General features: G+C 43.5%; 1 protein-coding gene across 1 annotated transcript in view; it reads right to left on the bottom strand.

The window, feature by feature from the left end:
- PLEKHG1 (pleckstrin homology and RhoGEF domain containing G1) overlaps window positions 1–25,738 on the bottom strand; it is a 213,263-nt gene that overhangs the window by 149,414 nt on the left and 38,111 nt on the right. The window contains exon 2 of the mRNA XM_042940075.1: window positions 23,655–23,711. The gene's annotated coding sequence lies outside the window, so the exon portion shown is untranslated. The remainder of the gene's footprint in view (window positions 1–23,654; window positions 23,712–25,738) is intronic.

Raw genomic sequence — 25,738 nt, 5'->3', positions numbered from 1 at the left:
GCCGGAGTGGGGAAGCATATGGTTTGGGGCTGGTTAGGTTGGGGTGTGTGTGAAGGAGGGGGAGGAGTCTGGGAGAGGGCCAAGGCCTGTGGTGTAGACACTTTGGGGCTGGCACCGCCATTCTTCACAGGGGTATGCGTAAACAAGAGCGGAGGAGAGTCTGGGTGGCGGGGTGCCGGGTCAGGTACACAGTGACCTCCATTTTTAGACATTTAGGCTACTGCTTGTATTTTCTTCTCCATGGTCACCAATCCTTTGAAAGCATTTTTGAACCTGGGCTTTTTTAGAGTCTTTGAGTTGCAGGAGTTCCTCCTCCAGATCAGAATCTCCCTCATCCCCATTTCACTCTCCCTCATCCCATCTCTCACGCCTTCTAACGCTACAGCTGTTCAAGAAATGCTTGCCTCCTGACACCCTTACGATACATTCCCAGAAAGAGCGCTGTGGGCTTAAAGAGTTAAGGCTTTAATAATTCTTGCTACTCACTGCCACGTTTTCTCCAAAAAGACTGAATCGATTTACATTGTCAACAATAGTGCACGAGGATCTCCGTTTTCCCTAGAGCCCTTCCAGCATTGGCCTTTGACATTTGTTCACTTGGTTGGTGTGAGATGTTTTCATTAAAAAAAAAAAAAATTGACTAAAGTTGGACGTATCTTCAGATTTGGTTTCCTATTTGGCTTCTTGTTAGGTGAAAAGTCTGTTTCTATCCTTGGACCACTTACCCAGTGAGAATCTGATATTGTACTCGTGTTATATATGAATATATATCTATATCTATATCTATATCTATATCTATATATAGATATAGATATAGATATATTTGAAATCTGAAAATAAAACTGTAAGACAAGGTTATAGGAGTAGGACCTCCCTTCTTCTCCCAAACCCCAACCCCGACGTGGAAAGCAAGAGAGGAGAAAGAAGAAAGACAGCAAGAGGGTATGAGCCCGTGTGAGAAAATGCTCCTGAGACAGCTCAAGTGGTCAAAGGCACGCACCTTGGTCTCCAGCAGATCTGGGTTTGAGTCCTGTTTCTGCCATTTAGCAGCAGCGTGACCTTAGGCAAGTTCCCACACCATGTAATGGGAGAGCGCATTGAAGGGGACAGGAATGGGCGCAGGAGGACCAGTCAGGAGCAGCTCTCACAGGATAGTAGAGGGGAAATGACAAAGCGCAAAGCACTTGTCCTACTCTGCCTGCTGGCACACGGTAAGCACCCAAAATGTCACTCGTGACTGCTACACGTTGCTCAGCGAGGCCACTTCGTCGATTGTTACGAAGGTTTTGCGTTTACCACTCCATTTTCAAATAGGAAACGGTTCCAACGGGCGGGCACCCGTTCTAGGAAATGTGCGAGGTATATAACCTGGCATTTATGTGACTTGAAAGAAAAGTGAAACGCGGGTGTCATAAATGGAGGTCTACAAAAATTTATAACCCTAGCTTGACCTTGGCTGGCTCTCGGCTCCCCCTCTGGATATCATTTCTCAGAGGGGCTTCTAAAACTCCCTGGTGGCAAATTCACTCTGGGCAAGGCAGGGGAAGACAGCTTGACCTCTGAGGTCACTTGTTCTGTTGCGATTGTTAGGGTAAAATAGCAATTATCCAAATTCCTCAAGAGATGAGAAGTTCTGCCTAACTGAACTCTCTGGTCGCTTTGGGGTTAACAATGAAACCCTCTTTCAACCCCTGTTCAATTTCTTTGTCTCTCAACTGGGTCATACAAGTTTCTGCCTCTAGAAGTAAGTATGGTGGCCAAGCTATAATTTAGCCTTCCTCTGATGATTCAGTCTCTTGCTCTGCCTCGGGGTCGGCTCTGAAGAAGGAGCCTCACCACAGACTCCGAGAAGAGAAGATGGGTGAAATGGGTTGAATGAAGACCTAGGATACCGCACTTCAGGAGGTCTATCTTAGTTCCGGAAATAACCCCTCATGTCCGAGACCTCTGCGTGTGCAGTGGAGAGGGAGGGTTAGATTTTCTTCTCGAAACTGAGCTTAGAAAGAACAGTCCATTAGGGGCTTTGGCTTCCCTACACGTTACTGGACTACAGGCGTACGTCATGCCCCAACTGGGAGTTGAAAGCCCCAAGAAGTGTTCTGCAATACATTTAAGCACCAAATAGCGAGCATTGGCTGCAGAGAGGTGGAAAAGTTATCAGCCTTTGTCTACCAGACTCTTCGTCTAAACGCTGACTACCATGAAGGGTCTGAGTTCCGACAGCTCCGCAGAGGTCACGGACTACACAGAATGTGGAAAAACAACACGGCGCTACGCAGATGTGCGTATGCTTCCAGATAAAAGGGTCGCTTCCTAGAACGGAGCTCACCTTAAACGTGTTTTTGGAACTTGTATCCACGATGATCTGCCCTCTTACAGAGGAGGCTAAAGGTTAATTTTCTGTGGCATTAAGCACTGCAGGCAAATGCCAGAATTCTATTCCCAGACCTAAATTATATAATCAGAAATAGAGCATTCGAACTGCACATCAAATAGTCTCGCTTTCTGGCAGACTATGAAAAAAATCAGTTTCAGTGTTTGAAGTAGGCATTTGTTTATATAATGCAATCAACCATGACTGCCAAACACAATAATTAAATGCTTTAACAAGGGGGAAATCTTGCCAGAATATGTAATTTGAGGGGGAAAATAAGCAGAGGGTTGATATGTAGCAGAAAATGCTGAATTATTTATTTCCTGCTACTCAGAAGCAGACACTCCGACTACGTGCAGAGATAGTCAAAGAGAAAGGAGAGTGTCAGAGGGCCAGTTACTTTATTTAAATCTCATCTTACTTTTTATCTTCCCACCCCAGCTCGAAAAATGAGGACTTCTCACCTTCCTTTCCTTGTAAAATCACCCGTGTGGAAATGAAATTAACAGCTATGAAGAAAAACCCAAATAATCGTATCTTTCTCTTTTTGTTAGTTGAATTATCAGCTAAAGTTTTATTCAGTTTGGACTGTGCCTGTATCTCTCTTCTGGGCAGGGATGACGCCTGATAAGGGAGTGCTTTTATGTCACTGTGTAAAACGAAACAAAACAAAATAAAACTGGGATGTTATACCTACTCATTTTAAAAATTCCTTCTAAATCTACAGCCTTTGGTATGATTTTCTCTTGTGACATTCAGAGGAAAAGTCATAGCACGTGAACAAATAGCCGAAGGCATTAAGCATCAATGCTTAAAATAATATTACTTAAAATACTAATGAAAAACATTCCCCAATCATGTCTTGTGGCTTATAAACAATTTAACGTATGCCTTTCATATGTAAAGATATTATAGTAAATATAAATATATAATAAATGTATTAATGATTATATATTATGTGTAAGATGATAATTTAATATGTATATTTATATATTAGTTTCCATTAATTATATTACACGGGTCAAGGGAATGATGACTTAAAATTTTTTGTCTTCTCTTACTTCACCTAAATGCTACCACTAGTGAAATACAGCATCGGTTTAATATAGGCTTATAGTTAAAATGAACAGCTAATTAGATCTTTTAAAAGGGTTCGACTTCTAAGACAACCGAACATCCTTAATTTTGACGTTCACATCTCTAAGATCAAACAGTATAAATGCCCTCTGGCTTCCCGCAAGAACTTAAAGGAACAGCAGGGAAAGGAGAGGAGGCAGAGGCAATTTCTACAATTTGCATAGTACCGCAACGCGCCGAGTAACAATTTATTCATGGGGACATCCATGGCACGAGGCTCTCATTTCCTCCATGGTATAGAGAGAACCCAGGCTGAGGGAGCCCTTTGCAACACTCATATGGTGAGTTGGGTAAGGGAAATACCAGTGTGAAGACTTCTGGTATTACTCTCCCTTTCTGTGACCTGAAAAGTGGTTCCTTGGTCACATCTACACATCTTTTGTGTGACTTAGAGCATAACTTCTTTAGCATCAGGGGCCCCCTGGTCTGAGGGATCATTAGCTCTTGACTCCAGCCTAGTGCAAAAGGTTCCTAACTGCTTACCATTTTTTTCCACTCTTACCCAAGAGCTAAATAAAATCAGTCTTCAAAAACTTAGACTGGATTGCATCACTCCCCTGCTTAAAACCTGTCAATATAGTCTCCTTGCACTTAGAATAAAAGCCAAACTCCTTAATGTGGCCTGCAAGCCCCCCACCCTCCCTCCCATCTCACCTCATTGTCCCCTGTCTATTGCTCCCCAGCCTCTCTGGCTTTCATTTTTCATTCTTTCATTCACAGCCCAACTTCAGACGGGCCTTCCCCAGTTCCCTCGGCCAACAAAGTCTGTACACGTAGGAGTACCCTGTTTTCTCCATTCGTAGCACTCACCACGATTTGTAATCATACGCTGTAATGGTCTTTAAAATCATTTTTCAGGGGCGCCAGGGTGGCTCAGTTGGTTGAGCATCTGACTCTCGGTTTCAGCTCAGGGCATGATCCCAGGGTCATGGGATCGAGCCCCATGTTGGGCTCGATGCTGAGCGTGGAGTCTGCTTAAGATTCTCTCTCTCTCCTTCTGCCCCTCTCCCCCATGCATTCTTTTGCTCTCCCTCCTCAAAGTGTTGGGCTTTGGTGACTTCTTACCTGTAATGGCTCTCCCTTACCCATAACGGCTCTTTAAAGGAGCACTCCTTAGGACGGACAAAAAGGGAGCAACACAAGAGCTCTAACATTACGTCATTTCCCTCAACGAAACAGACCACGTGGAGTCAACTACTGATAGGTCTTTTAGCCACGAGTACATATATGATCCAGGGTGTCCCCATTATTCCTGGGATAACCAAGGGGCCCCAAAGTTTGCCGAGTGAACCCAAGGATGCAAAAACATTTAAAAATAACCCTTAGTTAGCTCTAGGGCTGACGTGTAGGCACAACTCCAGGGGCCTCCGTTCCCAGAGGGGTTTGCGGTCAACCCCCGGTGGACTGTGTAGAGCAGGTCCATGTGGCCATAGGTGGTGGCTGTGCTCAGTTCCTCAGTGTTTTCATTTTGGATTATTCTTCCAGCCCTATGCTTTGCTCCTAGGTTTATTCTTTGTTATGAACCCAACATTTAACTTCTACGTGTCTTTAAAACTACAATTAAATGGATCATATTCCTTATAAAGTCAATGAAATTAAAGTCAGTGAGAGGCTATGAAAAGAGAATCTGCTTAAGTCAATTTTTTATTAGAAAAACACCCCCAACATTACTGACGTTTGAAAACTGATCCCTCATTGTTTAGTTACTTTGAAAACAGAAGCACATATGAAAATATTGTATAAAATGTTTTCCTTAAGTATTTTTCTTGAAATTTCCATCAAAATCCATGGGGTTTATGAAGAAAAATAAACATCGGTTTCATTGAGGGAGCGGGGATAAAAATTAATAAAGCCACTGCTTTCCTTAAATACAAAAATCCCTTAGTAATCCCAGGAATGGTCTCAAAAGGAAATCAGAAATACATTTTAAGGTCAAAATCTGGGTAAGTACAATGTCAACATGAAGAACACCTTTGGTAAGAACTTGATTGAGCTTAAGAATCATTCTTTACAAGATTCTGTACAGGATTGTTCTCTATGGGATCAATTGTTTCACAGGATTCTGCCAAAAGGACCTAAATAAATAGTTCAAGCAACTTTGACAGCAAGTAAGGCATTGAAAGTAATTTAGTAAAAATTGACCCCAAAGAGCATCTCACCAGCTTACCTGTTGGCTAAGGAGTTAATTCTCCTCTTACCCAGAAGCCTTATGGGTGCAAACAGAAGTAACTGCAAGGGAGTCAGGCATCAAACTAGGTCAGAGAATGTCCTCTGTAAAAGTTCAAATGCCATCTCAGAAGCCTCTTCAATCTCCGTCCACTCAGAGAAAAGTCACCTTTTCTTTCTCTTTGCTCCTACTCCTTCTGTGCAATAAAGACACATCCCAGCTTGCTACAGTCATGAGCCTTGAAGGCTTTTGCTCCCTCCTTTTGAGGGCTAGATCTAAGCCACGGGTCTCCTTTTGTCTCCCCTGAATCCGCAGAGTAGCCGTGCAAATGTCTGAGTTAAAAAAATGAATGTGGGTATTTACAGTGATCTTATTTTAGCTGTCTTACAGAACTAGGTGGGGGAGAAACCAGCCTTGAGAAGAAAGCTTAAGTTAAAATGTTGAAAAATAAATTAGGATTAGCAATTGCTTTGAGTCGTCACTGCCATAAAATAAAAAGATTACTGCCAGATGTATGCAATATATTGGTCACAATAATTTAGCTCTCGTTTTATTTACATGTAAGGTCAAATAAGACATTCCGTTTTGTATTACTGTGTACAAAGCAGAAGGACTGGAAAAACCATGTGTTTTGTACCATCCGAAGACTGTATTTCCAGAAACATATCAAAATGTAACTAAATGAAAGAAACAAAAGTTTTTAAGCCTTTACTGTACTCTTCCCCTGCCAAACAATCAACTTATTTTCATGGGTCCACATAAAGCATTCTGATTTTAAAGTCTTTCATGTGAATATTTCAGGGCAGGGCTGATTCGGAACACTGAACCCCAGCTGACTAGAACACTGAGCTCTCCCTTGGTCATGAGCCAGCAACACTCCATGGAAACCACCGAGTCCTGATAGATCAAAGAAGAATCTAACACTTAAGAATTGCCTCCAATAACCCAGTGATAGAAACAATGCTCAAAAAGGGTACAATTTCTCAAATGGACCATGAAATTTTATTACAGAACTCAAAATATCACCCCAAATCCAGAAATTTACAAAGGGAAATGTTGGCTCCCAAAGAAAAACCATATTTCTTTCTTTGGTACTAAACCACAGAGAGGGTGAAACATATTTGAGGGAACCATAAAGAACCCAATCATCTTGCACTTTGTTTAGAAGGTATTTTGATTGTTTCATGCTTCCGTGGTAATTTTTTTGTTATGTTTTTAGGAAAGTTATGGTAGGGCAGCTAGGGCTTTCTGTCGTTTCTTGGCAGGTACAGATGGCAATCTATGTGTTTGGCACAAGGACACAGCAATCCGTGGGCGCAAGAAGCCTTCTAGTTCACAGACAGGCTCTCACACCCAACAGAAACCAGCTTTCAGAAACCAGGCAAGTGGACTTTTAGACTCACTCTTCACTGTCATAGTCCTAGAAAGGCCTATTTGCCTACAGGCATTTCAGCCACTTTCGTATATAAGTCAATTTTCAAATACTTCTGCTCTTTATGTCTCTTTAGACACACATCTCACAAGTAGGCAAGAGGTCTTGAAACCTTTTATACCCACTGATTGACCGAGAAATCTTTTCAAGGGCCAAGTAGCACACAACAACAACAAGATAATATTTTTCCTTGTTATTGTTGGATTTAGTATCACCGTTAGTTCTAAGGGAGGGCCAATTCTGCTTTTCACTGCGCTTCATTGATTTTTGGACTTCTGAGTTCAGTTTCTCTAAAAGTTGCTAAGCAGAAGCGAGGCTGGGCAAAAAAATGTTGTAGTTGATAATTATAATGCAGGAAAATACTTCTGCTTGATTTATTGAAGCATATTGTTTAGACACATCTGCTGCAAATAGGAAAAACTAGATTGCTATGAACAAGGAAAATTAATTATATAATTAGAGGTTGTCCAATAACTCGACAGAATTACTGCATTCTGTGCTTCAACTACTCTCTTCCCAGATACTTCATGATGTTAGATTATGTGTAACAAACAGAAGCCCATTCTACGCAAACCTCATAATGCTGTCTCTTACAAGTTTGCTGAAAACACAGACTGAATTGAACAGATCTGAGAAACTTGAAATCTTAATAATTAGGTAACCGAAGGTAATATAAGCCCAGCCTTAATGTACGTTTAAATAGGCCCAATTTTCACATTGGAAGATTTGAATGGCTTGCATCCCCAGCTGCAGACTAATTTAGCAAATCAGTTTTTAAAAATCCACCTTTCTTACTGTCCATTAGTGTAAAATATGTGTGTATATATGTCCATGTGCGTATACGTATAAATATATACATGACACGCACAGACCCATTGCGAAGAAAATAAAGAATCTTATAAATGCATTTGGTCTGATGGCAACCATGCCGAGCTGGAAGACAGGATATCTTGATTCCAGTTCCGTCTCTGGCGCAAGCGTTCTGGGCACATTTGGGGGCATCACCACGTCTCTCTGGGCCCCGATTTTCTCATAAGTAACAGGGCGTATTTACAACTAAAATTAATACCCTGTGTGGCTGAAGCGAGCACAGAGATGGGCAGAGACACACAAGGCTCACTGGTTATCTGGAAAGTATAATTCTGCTCCACGCAGAGAAGAAAGATGTTTCATGAATGGGGCAAGATGACAGACAGACTCAGGTTAGCAGAGGGGTACGGGCTGGGAAAGAAACCAGAGATACAGCTGGACAGAATCAGACCACAGATGCCCTTGAAGGGGGAGCCGGTAGTATATTGTGGGGACCCCGCTTGTTGAGAGGAAGGCCAAGTCTACACTGTTCCTCAACCCTCTTCTCTGGGCAACATTCCAATCTGAATATACGGGCTGACTTCAGACAGCCACAACTCCATCCAGCTGCTGAGAGGGGAACATCTGACCCTTGTAACACCTTTTGTCCACATTGTATTTGTATAGCTTGCTTCTTTTACCCAGAGAACTGCCAGGGTGAAGGAAGACGCAGAAGAGATCATACATCTCTGTTCAGTGTTTTGTTGTTGCTGTTGCCGTTGCTTTCCACAAGGAGTTTTTGCTCAAACAAGGGGCATTTCCAATGTGGAAAGAAGGGAAGGCAACACCAGATCATCTGTCAGGACACCATTTCCACTTAAGAGGTGGAAGCAAGGCCCCATTAGAGCAGACAGGCACACTGAGGCCAAGTTTGTTTGCTTGTTTGTGTAATGTTTTAAAATTAAAGCTCATTTATTTATTTTTGAGAGAGAGCGAGCCAGCTGGGGAGGGGCAGAGGGAGATAGAGAATGCCAAGCAGGCTCCACACGGACAGCGCAGAGCCCCATGAGGGGCTCGAACTCACGAAACTATGAGATCGTGACCGGAGCTGAAGTCAAGAGTTGGACCCCTAACTGACTGAGCCACCCAGGCATCCTGAGGCTGAGTTTATAGATTACACATTTCTTTGGTCTTAACTGGACTATTACCTGAGCTCCAGAGTGGGGGCCCCCCCATGCTACCTTCACCAACGTTCCTAGATTGACGAACCTTAAGGAATGAAGAAACAAATGCCAGAAGCATCTGGGGGGGGGGGGAGGCGTTTACCATCTGTTTTATAGCTGAGAGAAACAGAGGCCTTTCCCTAGCGGTCTGTGCTGGTACCCATAAGGAATTTAGTAACACGATCCAGCAGGAAGAAAGCCCTGTGCCGAGCCTTGACATTAATTATTAAATTAAATCATTAAAGCCTTGACACGAGCAGGATAAAAAGTTCCATTTTCCCCACCAAAACTTTCTTTTCCGATGACGTAATGTTGTTGGAGAAGGAGGACAACACAAGATAGTGACACCAACGACTGCACTTTAAGTAACTTGCAACCTACAAACAGATTGAGTTCTAAAGCACTCTGAGCCCAGACTTAACGTCTGGGGACTGGAACACATCTTCCTACAGACATGGCATTGGGATAAGGGATGAGGAGGTAATGAAATTGACTACATTGGTTTATTTAACCCAGGAGAAAGAGAGGGGCCCTAAGTAGCACATGGAACCTGCCTGTCTGATTACAACCTACTTCTACCCAGCTGTCCAAGCCACAAGCCTAGAAGCCGCTCCCAGCAGCTCAGTTATTGGTCTACTGTCCTCAGGCGCCATGGGCCCTAAGGTCTACGTCCGAGTCCTAAAGATAGAGGAACGCAGAGCAGACGGTATTTTCTAACAGAATAATTTTCACTTAAAATTCCATGAGGCATTAGCGACATCTCCAGCTCTGCAGAGAGTATAGTCTGACTCTGGCACATGCTCCAAAAACCAAGCACCAATTGGTCCAGGGTGGGTTCTGCGTATGGGTGATTCTGGACAGCATGGTAGGCTGGATGGCTGCCACCTTCCGGTCATAAAGACTCAGCAACTTAAGACCACAAGATGAAGACAACGCCCCAGTCATTCATAATCCGAGATGTGGTCCCCTTTCTCCAAGGTGCCAAGAAATAACTTGGGGAACTTTCTAGAACAATGGACGGTCTGCAAAGGGATAAGAGCCAGGAGTTGACAGATTATATTCAGAACTAAGTTTCATTTAGAAAATAAAAATGCGACAAGTACAACAACCTCACTTCCGTGGGCACTGTAGATTGTTCACGCAACACCTATTCTCTACCTCTCCCTTCCCAACAAGCCCTTGTTTTGTTGAGGTGTCTACCTCTTCATCTCTTCTACTCACAGTCATGTGGTAAGGGTGCAGCTGATCCCATCCCCAACTGTATTGGTGGATCCTGGTTAATCTAAGCCAATCAGTTCATGGCATTCTTGGTGTGGTTATTCATCTCTGTGATGTAAGAGACCATTGGATTGGAAGAAGGGACTTGTATTCCATGGCTAGGGAGAGATCCCTCTCTTTCTCCTGGTGCAGATGGACAAAGGAATCTGTTAAACCATTTGTGTCTGGCAGCCATTTTGCGATCATTTAGGAGAATCTGCCAGAGAAAGAAGCCAAGAAAGATGGGGGCAAACTGAATTATCAGTGATGTTCCTAAGAGTCAATGAACCCTAAAGGACATATTCCTTCCATAGATTAGTAATTAATTTCCTTTTGTTTCAACAAATTTGAACTAGAGTCTTTCTTATAGTTGAAAACATTCTATCTGATAAAGTAAAAACCCAGGGCAGGGAAAAACCCAATGAAACTCGTAAAGCAGGGAAAGCAGAAGCCTTGGGGATGGGGTTGTGGGAGATAAAAAAATGTAATAACTGTGCATGTGCTTTGAATGTTAGGAAAGAAAGTGCCTTACGTATCTCTAGCATTTTCTTTCTGAACATACACTGATCTGCTAAAATAAAAATTCCTTAGAATATAAGTCTTCAATTTGCTATAAATCTAAAATACAAAATGCTTGCCCTTTTCTCTAAATGGTTCACTTGGGAAACACATTTTCCTGACTCAAGATACCATATTATTTAATCCATTTACTCAACAACTGCTCAGTATACAAGAGTGAGCAAAAGCAAATAATTGGCCTTTCAGGCTAAACCTGGTGGCGGGAGAGAGAATTAATCCTCTCTCTGCAATATAAATGCAAACATTTGATGTTTAAATTGGTACTCCCAAAGCCCAGATGATTTGTTTAATCGTAAGTCTGAATGAACTGCCGAGAAGTAGTTGGAAATAATTAGAAGAGAAAGTTTTCTTGGCTGTCTTTCAAGACGGTCAGAAGAACGATCATGGAGGAAGAAAAATAAATTACAGTGTTCAATATCTCACAGGAGGTCAGCTGGTCATGTCAACGAACCTTCTTACCATCTGTTCTCTGTACTCTTAAGTGACCCCATGAGCATCATAATCATTTCATAAGTGTTTAAAGTTTCTCAGATAGGAAAGCTCAGGTTCGTTAAAAAAGCACATGGAAAACTTTGAAATTTTATTTTGTGTCTAAGAAATACATAGCTGGGACTGGTCTCTGGGTGCACAAGGTGGTAGGACAGTTCACTGAGTTCCAAAGGAAAGAAGCCTTACATCCCCCAAGAGAATCCAGGGTTTTCCTATTCTGTTCCCAGGCTCACTCAACTGTACACGTACAGGCAGAACCAATTTAAAAATAAGCATGTTCCAAAAGAGTCCCGGTACATGGTTGTTTATTTCTACAGGAAAATGTGTTCCAGGTCCTAATGGTATATATGGTTCCCAGACATATAAAAAGCCACGTAAAAGCTTTTTCACACCCAGTGATCCTCAAGGTGGGCTCCAGCTGTAGGTTATCAGTGTCTTTCTGGAACAACATGTCTCAGATGCCAGGGGGGTGGGTAGCTGTAACTGGGAAGATGAGGGGTTGAAGGGAGGGAAAGGCAAAGACGTCCTTATCCTCTCCTTTTCTCCTTCAACCTCGCATTACCCACGACTAGCAAACGCTCACTGTGGGACACGCGGTCACAATGGGTATATTTCTCATTTCTCCTTTCGCGATATGTACGTATCGTGCACATGTTGTTTGAGCCCCCATGAGGCTCGGTCGCCATCCCCACCATGTCTTCATTCCCCCCTCGGCATACGAGGTGCTATTTTATTGCTTATCCCAACGCATTCCACCTAAGCCCTTGCTACAAAATAAATGAGAACGCCTAGGTCTTAGAGTTTCCAAATTTTAACTGGGATAAGATGTCAAAGCATAAAACTTTAAAGTGTGATACACTGTGTTCCTATTATCGCCCTGATGTGTCCCTGAAGCTCCACGGTTTCATTCTTACACACGATTACTTATGTCTTTATGACTATAGTTTAATAGCTCATGTGCGAATCTCTAAAGTCTGATATCAAGATACATGGCCCAATACAAGACGTGGGTGCCACATTCTCTAGTTGTGAGAAGTTCTCCAGGAGGTGAGGTTCGCCTACAAATACCAGACTTTCAATTGTTTGTGGGAACAGTGGGGAAAGAATGTAGGTAACAGGACCCCACCCTCCAAATGGCCCTAATGTAGGCACAAGATTGCATTTCGGGACCAGTATGGGTTCAGTAGGCTCTGTCTGCTTGAGGACTCCTCATGCATGGTTTTATGTCTAATGAGGAAAAAATACACCCCAAAGTATTTTTCAAATGAACTGTTGGAAAATCACCCTGGCTTGAATCAAAGATGGCTTGCACATGACCTATGCTGTGTATATACCTAATTTTACTGCCCGAACCCTCATCAGTTCCCAGTCCTTCCCGACAGACCGCCAGTCACGAATGTTCAAGTGCTCTCGAGAAATTTTGGAGGGGTTTTTCGAGAGGGCATTTTGCGAAGAGAGAGATCTTGCTAGATCCCAGTGGTGGTGTGGGCAAGCCGGACTTGGCCTGTACATCCTCTGAGGCTTTTTCCAGCTAGCATCGCCTCACAGGCAGACGTCGAGGCCGAGGGCACAGAGAAGGAGATCCGCTCACCAAGCCGGGCATGTGATGGGATGACACGTCTCGACAGCTGGGGGAAGTGGCTTAACCCCTCACCCCCTTCCTCAGCCCCAAGACAGCACAAGGCCATCATCCCGGAACGGGGATTCCTTCTTCAAAGGATCTCACGCAGTTCAATTTTACAACTTTTTAGATCCAGCGGACCAAGGAGACTTCCTTTGCCCCAAGTAAATATTTCCACAAATCACTTCTTCTACGTAGGCCACAGATTGCTCAGATTGGTCATATATGTTTTTTTTGCTTAGAAACAGTCTTTGTGCAAGACTTCAGGATGAAACACACACCTTGCCTGCAAGTTGCTTCAAATGATGTTTCTTTCAACAATCCTTACATTGTCTAGAGAGGGGCCCCGATCCTCCAGTTAAAATGAGAGAAAGTGAAAGTGTGGAGTTTTAAGACTCTGCTGTAAATAAAGAGTGGTTAAGTAAAGCTAAAAGGCCCATAACGAACCAAGCCGTGCCTTCAGCTTAAAAGTGACGCTACATTTTCATCTCTAAGACTTTTCCTCAGGCATAAAGAACAGTGTTGTCCTCTCCAGCAGACTCTCCTGAGGGAAAACCTGGTTGGGGGAGGGGAGAAAAAGTGATTGGACTGAAGAGGCAAAGAAGAAAAGTGGAGGGCTGCACGAGAAAAAAAAAAAAAAATTAAGCCTGGAAAATAACAGTTACGAGGAAAATCAGAATACTTCCTAATCTGGAGTTATCCCAAGAAGAACAAATGACCGCATACACATCCATGTTTTAAGGGTGTGATAGACAGTTTTAGGGGCACCTGGGTGGCTCAGTCTGTCGGGTGTCCGACTTCGGCTCAGGTCTGCTCTCACCATTTGTGGGTTCGAGCCCCGCATCGGGCTCTGTGCTGACAGCTCGGAGCCTGAAACCTGCTGCAGATTCTGTGTGTGTGTCTCTTTCCGCCCCTCCCTTGCTCGTTCTCTGTCTCTCTCTGTCTCTCAAAAACAAACATTAAAAAAATTTTTAAAAAGAAATATTGGATAATGAAATGTCTTGCAGTTTTAAAATTTACTCTGCAATAGTCTTCACATTCAGAACTAGGGACAAAGAAATTTGGGCTAATCATGTACGACAGAGGCACCTACCTGGGTGTAAATATCTCTATATTTCAAACCAATTCAGCGTATTGATTTCTTATGAATGAATGTGAAATTTCTTAATCACGTATCAAAAAAGTTTGTGAATAGTTATGTATCAGGCACCAGCCTAGATACGATGCGTAAGACCTAGTTCAGCCTTTGAATTACCTCAGTCCATTAGAGCAGGAATGAACAGCTCTCGAGAAGGCATCTCAAGACGCATTTTTAAGATCGCAAGGCAGCGTCACATAATTAAAATTGCTAAATGCATTGTTCGCAGTCTAACTGATACCGCAGCTTTGAGGAGCAGGCAGATAAAATCAGTTCAGAGTAATTTAAACAGGAGGAGGAATTTGAACTGAGTTTAAAAGGAGAGATAAGGTCCAGATAATAGTGTTACTGCTACTACCCTCCAGCTCCGTTTGAGAGCCTGCCAGGGGCCAGGCTCTCACTACAGTTGGCACTGAACACGCACTCTCTAGACTCACAGTTAAACTGAAGTGAGTTTACGGCCGTGATTTCACAGATGAAATTGGCAAAACCCTTGCCCGAGGTCCCAGGGAAGAGAGAAGGAGAGATACGCACCCAGGTCCCGCTGACCCCAGAGCCCCCTGTGTTTCTTGCAGACCAACTCCAAGGAATGGAGAGGGTTCTGAGTCGTACAAAACACAATTTTCTGGAAGAGTTGACTTAAAGATGACATGTTTAGAAAGGTCAGATTTTACAGAGCAAGCAACACGTCATTGTGAATTTCAGACCAGACACCCGACATAATTAACCCAAGACGTTGGGCAGACCAGGCTGGTGGGCAGAAGCAGCAAGAGGTTTGCAAGTTCAGAAAAACGAGAGAAAGAGAATCTGGTCCTTCCGCCCCAAGGTGGCAACACAGGCTCGCAGTATAGCCAGGCTGTGGGTGGCATTTCACATGTCACAGAAGCAAAGAAGATATTAGACTTGGGGTTGTACCCAGGTGTTTATACTTGTCCTATTTCAAAAATTGCTAATTTGGGGGTGCCTTGGTGGCTCAGTCGGTTAAGCGTCCGATTTTGGCTCAGGTCATGATCTCACGGTCCGTGAGTTCAAGCCCCGCGTCGGACTCTGTGCTGACAGCTCAGAGCCTGGAGCCTGCTTCGGATTCTGTGTCTCCTTCTCTCTCTGCCCCTCCCCTGCTCATGCTCTGTCTCTGTCTGTCCATAATAAATAAACGTTAAAAAATTTTTTTTTTAATTTCTAATTAATTTTGTGACTTTGGGCAATGACTTAAATTTCTGAGAGTTTCAGTGTCCTAACATGGGAAGTTCAATTCATGATAATAACTGCACAAAGCTAAAAGAATTAAGTAAGAAAAAGTATAGACAGCTGACCCTTGAACAACGTGAGGGTCAGTGCCCTTAACCCGCCCCCGATGCAGCTGAAAATTGGTATGTAACTTTTGATTCCCCTCAAAACTTAGCTACCAATAGCCTACTGTTGACCAGAAGACTTACTGATAACATAAGCAGTCGATTAACATATATTGTATATGTGTATTATATACTGTAGTCTTACAATAAAATCTTCTTCAGGCTCTTTAATGCGGTCGAATCGTGGGGGCATGGGTTCCAGGGTACATGAGTTGCCAAAAAAGCCCCCCCCCCAAAAAAGCGCACCCTCTTCTTACAATAAAGTAAGCTAGAGGAAAGAAAATCTTATTAAGGAAATCATAAGGCAAATACATTTACAGGGCTGTACTGTATTTAGTGAAAAAAATCCATGTGGACGTGGGCCCGTGCAGTTCAAACCTGTGTGGTTCAAGGGCTAAATGTAGCGCACAGTGTGTGGTAAATACTCAAGTGATCAGCGCTTCCCTTTATGAAGGGCCGTGGAAATGGAAAAGAAGGATCAAACAGATGGTGAGGAAAATTTAGTGAGATCTGGTGACAAATTAGGTATTGGGGGACGGGGAGGGGGCGGGGAGGAGGGAAAGAAATGTCAAACTTGCATTTACAATGAGAAGCACGCACAAAAATATCTTCATCTCCTCGAATAGGATTTAGAAGTTAGTTGGAGGAATAAGTGACCTTGGAGGTGACTGGGAGCTCCCCAACTGGAAACACCCAGGAAAGAGAGTCAGTGCTGAGGCAGAGGGCTTAGAAATAAAAGGGGAAGCAGAGAAACATGATTTGTTGGTCATCTGGCTAAGAGCCTGGTGGCTCCAATATTCCATCCACGAGGACCTGTGAAATTGGTCCACTCTGTTTTCCTCTGAATGACCACGCTTTAGAAATCAAAGGAATATATATGAAGTTACAACATTTTAAGAAAGCAGACTCCACTTTTTTTCTTTTTTTTTAAGACAAAGAATATTAAAAGAAAATACTCTACTTAATGCAGGACTTAAGATCAATTGCAACTCTGTGTCTTTCAATTTTAAAACACAATGATTGCTTTAATGCCCAACTGAACTTTAAAAAGTCTTTATCACGAATGTAATCTTCCTCCAGAACAGGCTTCCCTTATGGCCCAGAACAGCCATGACGGTGTTGGGCAATAAAACACACACTTCTAACAGCATGCGGACCTCGGAAAATGCAATTGAAATCGAGATGCCTGGGGTCTGGAACGGGAAGAAAGGGGCCGAGGCAGAGGTGATGGTGAGAGCAGCATTACGCAGTCCACATGAACGCAGGCCTTGATGACTGCCGGCCACGGTGGATAATTCTGACTTCTTAAGCCTGGTGAGTCTGGTCCAGGGCTTCCACAAGTGTCTCAAATATTAAAACTTGCTGTCTGTTCCAGACACTGGATTCATTATCTACAGCTGTTGAAAGCAGATCTGGCACCACTGGGCGCATCTGGTTCTTCTGACATGTTAGGTGACAGCCTTTCCGTGCCCATTCGATGTTCCCCGGGTAAGCCCCTGGTGGGCCTATCCCAGGTAGATTTTCAGCTGCAGATGTTAAGAGCACGAGACCTCCCATAATCCTGCGTGACCCCAACCTTCATGGGGATATGATACGCCATCTGGTTTCTAAAATACAACAATTACCTGCACCTCGCTGTATGATAAGTGAACAACTTGTGAGCCTTAACGTATCTAAAGCATAGCTTTGAAACACATAAAGGAAGAGCTGACAGAATTAAAAGGAAACACCGACAATTCACTAATGCAGTGAGAGCTCTAAAACAGCCCTCTCAGAACATGACACGGAAAAAAGTGGGAAAAAAGTAAGGATACTGATGATGTGAATAACAATTAAACAGTTTTGACTTAACCGATAACTTCATACTCAACCAACAAAAAAGAAGCATCATTTTCAAAGACAGAGAACATACCAAAGTGAACAACTTAAAAAAAAAAAATTTATTGTTTATTTATTTTTGAGAGAGACAGAGACGGAATGCGAGTGGGTTAGGGGCAGAGAGAGAGGGAGACACAGAATCTGAAGCAGGCTCCAGGCTCTGAGCTGTCAGCACAGAGCCCACCGCGGGGCTTGAACTCATGAGCTGTGCGATCACGACCTGAGCCGAAGTCGGACGCTTAACCGACCAAGCCACCCAGGCGGCCCCAGAAGTGAACAATTTATACGGGAAGTACATCTCTTCGGATCACATTTCTAAGCTCTTCGGTAAAATACATTTCTGATGCCGCTCTTTATCACATACTGCTTCACAGAAAGGTTATTTGTTAGTTGTGTCTTAGAATTTCTCCAAGGGCAGAAGCCTTTTCTTCTCGCCTTGGTACCCCTCACAATGCGGGGTGCTTTGTACTTCATATTTCATACAAAGTACGCCCTCACTTATGAAACGATCCTGAAACATCACCTTTAGCAATGTATCAATTACGACCCGGGCTAAGGAACTTTACGCCACTTCCAGGAAATGTGTTCACATAAGGAGCCCATCGGAATCTATCACATGTTATTAGACCGGACGTAGGTTAATAGTGAAAGATCTAAGGCAACCTTCTTCCACATTAGAATTTCAGATGACCGAACATCATCTTTGCCGATCCTTGAGCCAGTGGCTTAGCTAAATGCTTTCAAGGTGCTCCACAAATTTCAGACACGGAACCTTAGGGTCGCTCTGAGGGGAACGCTGAAGGTGAGGGATCTCTAATGAGCAGACGCGAGGCCTGGCCCCGTTAACTGGGTATGGAGATGGGGCGCCCCGAGCTGGCATGCAGGGCTTTGTGGTCCAGAAGTGTCCGCTCTCCAAGCTCCTCCTACGGGGACGGGTCACAATTCTGGCTTCGGTTGTTTCTCTATTTCTTTCTACAAGCAATTTCTATGTTTGTGTTCCCACACTTGGCCTTGCGTCTGTATTCACCAAACTACCTTCCACAGAACAACACGGTTAACAGGTTTAAAAAAAAAACCCTGTAAGGCCGGGCCAGGTGGAGGCTGTGGGGAGACGGTCCATGCTCAAGTTTGAGAAAGCCTGCCCATAGCACCTCCTTGGAGACATGGAACTTAGAGCAGCGTGGTAAAGGCTCTGTAGAAAGAGGAACTCATCAACCTTGCTCAAACCCCAGCTATTTCACCATGAAGCCCCCCACCCCCACCCCCTCCTTGTTTTTGACAGAAACCTACTGCCATAATTCCACAAAATTGAGGTCATACTGTCCTGAGAATCCCCTAATGCTCCATGCCAGGAACAGCAACTAGTTCCTCATTCCAAAGGTCATCCTTTCATGAGAAAACAAGGACTTTTTTTTTTTTTAAACTAATATTGTTTTTTTTTTTTTCTCGAGAATAGCTGGGGACCCTGTCATACCTTTCCCTAATGACACAGATCTGCAGCGAGAAAGCCTTCCCCCTCCACTCTCTCCTCACCCCTTAATCTCTACCCCAGCTTAAGCTATGCAAACTTCCGGCGATACTTTAAAAAAATATTTTGAAATTTTTGATCGTGGTAAAATACACATAACATAAAATTTGCCACCTTAGCCATTTTTAAGTGTATAGTCCCATCGTGTGGGGCACATTTCACGTTGTTGGTGCAGCCGATCTCAACAACTCCTTAATAGGAGATACTTTTTTTTTTTAATGTTTATTTTATTTTTGAGAGAGACAGAGTGTGAGCAGGGGAAGGGCAGAGAGAGAGGGAGACACAGAGTCTGAAGCAGGCTCCAGGCTCCGAGCTGTCAGTACAGAGCCCGACGCAGGGCTCGAACCCATGAACTGCGAGATCGTGACCTGAGCCAAAGTCAGACACTCAACAGACTGAGTCACCCAGGCGCCCCAATAGGAGATACTTTTTTTTTTTAACGTTTTTTTTTTTTTTATTTATTTTTGAGACAGAGAGAGACAGAGCATGAATGGGGGAGGGGCAGAGAGAGAAGGAGACACAGAATCGGAAGCAGGCTCCAGGCTCTGAGCCGTCAGCCCAGAGCCCAACGTGGGGCTCGAACTCACGGACCGTGAGATCGTGACCCGAGCTGAAGTCGGATGCTTAACTGACTGGGCCACCCAGGCGCCCCAGGAGATACTTTTTAATGGAGGAGAGATGCCCAATGCTTGGGCAGAGTCAAATCTGTACATCTTTCTGAGTGCTGTAATTTTGTGCTATGTTTTTGTAACCACTATATTTAGCTATAACACCTTTAATCTTTGATGACACACTAAAAAAATCACTTTTATGACACCGCACGTCAAGAGATACCCAGGGGATTTTGCAGTGGACGAAGCAGAAGGAAAGCACCTCGATGACTTTTTAAAGATCCCATCCTGCGTGAAGCCCTGTCCTCCAGCACTGGGCCAAGAGTTCCGCTGGATGGTTATATGATTAGCAGTGTGTAGTTCAATACAACAAGTTATTTATTCGCAGTGCGAATCATTTACACTGCAGCCACTGGTGAGCCTTCCATTAGCTGCCATCCAACAAATCTATCAGCCTGAGTAACACTCTTACAGGGCCTTGGGAACACAGTGGCGAGGACACCCGCAGGACACGGAAGGACTAAACAGCTGATCCCTCCCCGAGCATGCCTGCATTGTATTGTTTGTAAGTCCTAGGGGTAATAAGCCTCAATATTCAATCCCACAAAGCCCTCAGCTCCAGGACTGTACCCTCTGGAGGTACCACAGAAGCAGCTGGTGACCTGGGTTCAATGCGTGTGCATCATGCACCTGCTCTCGTAAGGGCAGTAAGAGTCATCGTGTGGGGACGGGAGACACGAGGGATGTCTACCCTCCAGAGAAGAGCGCGACCCCCCTGCAGGCCCCTCAGGAGCCATCACGGCAGCGCTTAGTGACGGCAAATCTGGCACAGGAGACATACCACGTCTCGTCTTCAGGATCTTCGCTAGAAACCGCCCCACTAGCCTGCACGCCCACTTGACCTCGGAAGGGGCTCGGAAACTGCTAGCACGGGCAGTAAAGGTCAGGGCACTCAAGCGCCCCGGCGCCTGGTGCAGGCGTTGGAATATTTAGTTGGCATCTTTCTGCTCTTTGGGCAGCTCATACTGTGCACTCCTAACGGCAGCTCTGTCCCAACGTACCTTCATCAGAGGGCGGGTGGAACCCTGGACAAGGACACAATGAGAATCAAATGCAGGGGCAAGTTTGTTCAGGAAAAAAAAAAATCCCGGGGGCGCCTGGAAGGCTCAATCGGTTAAGCATCCGACTCTTGATTTCGATTCAGATCGTGATCTTGCAGTGCACGGGTTCAGGCCCCACATCAAGCTCTGTGCTGACGGCGTGGAAACTGCTTGCGATTCTCTCTCTCTGCACCTCCCCTGCTTGTTCTCTCTCTCTCTCTCAAAATAAATAAATAAACATTCAAATCTTTAAAAAAAAAAAGAAAGAAAATGTACACGTGGGTGTGTGTAACGCATATATTTGGGGGGGCTGCTTTAAAATGCAGTCTTGAAGCTGAATCTCTCTCTCTCTCTTACACACACGCGCACACTCATGGCACGCGTACAGAAAAATAACGCATTCCAGTTCTCCTCGAGTCAACAAACCATGCGAAATAGGGCCACGCTCCTCTGACTTTTCAGTAAACCAGGACCACCTCACCAAGTGCCATTAATTAAAGTCAGGTGATTCTGTTTACACCTCTAGATTTACGTTTCCAATAGCTGGGGCGAGGGGCACCTTTCTCTAGAATTCTCTTGCTTTCCTGACTTCATCTGATTGAGTGGTACCCCCCCCCCCCCACTGGCTTGCTCATGTAGAGAGGACAGCTCTTACGTAGTTGGCGGGTAACAGTCTGGTAGATGACAATTTTGTATTAACGTGCAATGTCCATTTTTGTGTGTGCATGCCCGGATGCTTGCCCGTCTAAGGAGGAGAGGGCTAGCAGTCCGCTTACACGCCCAAAGCAATTTCAGAATACGGTTTTTCTAAAGGAGGACGTTAGCCCATTCGTTCTTTGGGCAAATATTTGCGCTTCTTTTTGACGTCTGGCTTTTTCTCGAACAAAATAGCAACGAACAAAAGAGACAAAGAGCCTAGCTCTCAGGTAGTTTATCTTTGAGCGAGTTGCCTATTTTGAAAAAAAAAAAGTTCTCCAGACATGCAACGCGCTTGCTTTAAAATCAACAAGTGACTTTCAGGAGGTATTCTAGACACAATTTATATAGTCAGTACCGTTGAAGACTAACAGAATTATTTTCTCTAAAACCAGATTCGGGCTTCAGACACAAACGAAACCAGATCCGTCACGGCCATTGAAAACGGTGTGCACCTGGTAACAGAGATGAGCGGCTACGGAAGGAGGAAAATTCTAGACTCCCGTGGCAGCAAGGAGGCCGGCTGAGCCACCGGGCTCGGGCACACACACCCCTTGGGCAAAACGCTTGTCGACACAGACCACAGCTTCCGGAGTCAAGTCTTGCTTTCCCTTTCCTTATTTTTCTGTATCATATTATACAGCTAACAGAGTATCGGTGGGTCTCTCGAGGGAAAAATATGGATTTTATTCCAGAGAAACAGCACCGATAGTCACAGCTCCTACGCCTAACAACACGTTACTTTTCTCTGCAGCAAGAACCGTGTCTCTCGCTGATGAGCAGACGAGTCCGCGGACTCATTCACAGAGAAGACGATCATTTCTAAAACAGAAATAATCACTTCTCTCCCAAAGAAGAAAGAAAAATGCATGCGAGTGACGGGGTCTCACATATGCAGAGGGCGCCTGACGGTGACTCAGACTTTTGTGGGCGCTCTGGCCCCTTCCTCCATAAGAAATGCCAAAAGTTACACTTTACAACTGCGTTGTTACAAAGAAAAACGTCATCCAGCCCAAGCTTCATTATCCTATATTCACCATTGCATTCACTCATCTCCTGCTTTGAAAAAGAAATTAAAATGAAAACATTTTCACGAGCCTTTAAAAGTATCAGGGATCCGGGCACCGTGCCTAAGAAATAAGTCAGCTCTGGACTACCGACTCTTGATTTTTAAACTCTTCAGCGTCCTACCGTAAGTTAGGCAAAGGAACTTCTGGGACTTTGTGGCCAGCAATGAAGATCGGCGGCAAGAAAACCATTGTTTTTACCAGTTAACAAAACATTGATGAATTCTGAACTCTGACACAGCAAAGTCATCTTGACTCCATTAAAATACCATTTGTCTTTGTAATCACTTTGAGTACTTCAAGAAGAATAATGCAGTGTATCAAATATTTATGATTCCAATAAAGCATTCTTATTTTGCTAGTTAAAGGCAACAAAACTCTAACCCAGGGCTGCATTTACGCTTTTAATTTTGTCTTTTATTTTACTGTTTGGTTAAAAAAAAAAAAAAGAAAGAAAGAGGCCTGATGTAACACTGAAAGTCTAAACTGACGAGTTAAAAATGATAATGCAATGCTTAGCGGACTGAGTTTCTTCACCTATTTCTAGCGTTCTGGTAAGCACTTGATATGTCATTGAGCTACATCAGCGTTCCGGGTCCTGACATATAGCTTATCATGTGGGTAGAGAATGATCAAGTACTTAGGAAAGAAGCAGGGTAAAATAACTGCCTAGAACTGAAAAAAGAAAAAAAAAAAAAAGGCGTACTCCTTCCTTCCTTCCCTTTTAGCATTCTTTGTGGTTTTTCAAATACTACCACCACAAAGGTAGATTGAGATTTAAAATCTTCCAGAAAAACTCAAAGTCAAAAGGACAAAGAGAACTTTTCTAGCCCATAAAAGGCATTTAAAATAACCTAAAAGGCCAACTCATTAACAGCTGAAGGCCAATGGGAAGAAGTGACTTCAAACTAAGTCACACAATAGTTACTCTCCCGGACTCCATTCTTATTCTTCATGTATGTATGTATGTATGTACATACGTACGTACGTGCGTGTGTGTGTGTGTGTGTGTGTGTGTATGTAAAGTATGTGTTTCCTTTCATATTTTATCCTGTGGTGACCATACTTGTTATTCTGGCTTACAAAATAGTTAAAAGCAAGAACAATTTTGCCTACAGTGTACTTATACAAAAGTACCTAAGAAACCTAAATTATGAATATATTAATTTTGTAGCCTGTTTCATACTCGAGTAGCAAAAAAAAGAAGATAGCTCACTTGTACAGTTGAAGCTTTCCCAGTGTCTGCACTCAGACTCCCAATAACCGTCGTCACCTGTAGAGGAGACACAAAAATGAACTTCTTTCTTATTGTTTTTCCAGAATTATCTTGGCAGAACATGGATGAAACAGCAGGGCTAATTCTAAGTGGCAGAAGGAACACTGGTGGCAAAAAGCCAGCATTTTCTGAGGAAAATGCCACATCTATGCTACTGGTCTGTGTTAGACCTACCCCAATAAGCATAACGATTTAATTAAAAAACAAAAACTTACAAGATGTGGTATTAGGAAAGTTACTGATGTTCCCTCCTTGATTTTCCCTTTCCCTTAAAGTTCTCATAAAATTAAAGATGTGAACTTTAACTAGCACTAGAAACTAAGTTCAATGACCTGCCAGAAGCCGGGAAGAATGTCCCCTTCCTGGAGGAGAGATGAAACCCTGAGGAGCAGGAGGAGAATGGATGGTTCTCCTCAGTCTCGGCCACAGTGTCCCTATCTCTGAAGTACAAGTCATCCACAGGACGAACAACTTTCGAAGGCTGTGGCCACTCTATCCCTGAGTTCCTCTCCATGGCTATATCCCATAATTCCTCTCACTTTCCATCTCTGCAAAGTAGTTGGGATGGGGGTGGAAATTCACAGAGGTGATATTTACATCTGGTGAAATTGGGGGTGGCTTTTTTTCTGGTCACTATTTTTGAAAAGAAGGAACCACAGACATTTCTGTGTCTGTAGAGTTGTGTGTGTGTGTGTGTGTGTGTGTGTGTGTGTGTGTGTGTGTTTTAAATCTAGTTATTTTTGAGAGTGAGAGAGTCAGAGACAGAATGCGAGTGGGTTAGGGGCAGAGAGAGAGGGAGACACAGAATCTGAAGCAGGCTCCAGGCCCTGAGATGTCAGCACAGGGCCCGAGGCGGGGCTCGAACTCACAAACTGCAAGATCCTGACCTGAGCCAAAGTCAGACGCCCAACTGACTGAACCACCCAGGCACCCCCATGTCTATAGAGTTTTATCTTTTTTTTTTTTTAATTTTTTTTTAACGTTTATTTATTCTTGAGACAGAGAGAAACACAGCATGAACAGGGGAGGGGCAGAGAGAGAGGGAGACACAGAATCGGAAGCAGGCTCCAGGCTCTGAGCCATCAGCCCAGAGCCCGATGCGGGGCTCGAACTTGCGAACCGCGAGATCGTGACCTGAGCTGAAGTCGGACGCCCAACCGACTGAGCCACCCAGGCGCCCCCATGTCTATAGAGTTTTAAAGAACAAACCAAATGTGCTTAGGAATTTATCAGCTGGATATCTTCATGATAAAAACTTCAAAATATTCCAGTTGACTGAGAGGGACGCATCAAAAAAAAAGCTAAGAGCGAAAAAGTAGTCACAGTAGCACTGGTGGAAAGTGTTACGAGCAGGCAAACAGGGACTGAAGTATGCTAATTATCCTAAAAACAGTCCACATAGAGTGAAAACTGTAAACGTTTTTGAAAAGGCATCTACAAAAACTTTAATGATTAGCTCCATCTAAGTCAGAAGTCCTCGATCCTGTTATAAAAAAACCAAACCAAAACAAAACACAAAAACAACTGGGAAGTGAATAGGATAGATAGTGAAAGTGAGCCAATTTTACTTTGTCTATGAGGCATAAAAAATGTGGTTTTCCTTATGGCACCAGTGACTGGTTGTGGGGTTTTATTGTTTGTTTGTTTTTGTTTTTAAATTGGACAGAACAAAGAAAGGATATATGTGCTTAAACTTAGTTAAGTTTGAAAATAGTAATAAGTAAATAGACAATGAAAAAGGCAGAAATAAACATAAAGCAGGAATTCGTGATTTAGATATTTCAAAAGCAGTCACTGGTTCATTACAGAATGAAATAACTCACAGACAGATTTCAGGCAATAATCTCATCCTAAAATCCAACATGAAATTAGAATTATTAAAGGAATATATCACTGACATGGAAGAGATTAAGAACTGAGTGTTACATAAAAATATCATTGTGGATAATTTAACATCTCAATACAAACAGTTTTCTCAGATGGCACTTAATGATTTTTAAAAAAAATTTTTTTAACGTTTATTT

Source organism: Panthera leo, chromosome B2, assembly GCF_018350215.1.
Source record: "Panthera leo isolate Ple1 chromosome B2, P.leo_Ple1_pat1.1, whole genome shotgun sequence".
Classification (NCBI taxonomy): Eukaryota; Metazoa; Chordata; class Mammalia; order Carnivora; family Felidae; genus Panthera; species Panthera leo.
The sequence above is the reverse complement of the archived record's forward strand: the minus strand, read 5'-3'. Positions and strand labels throughout refer to the sequence as shown.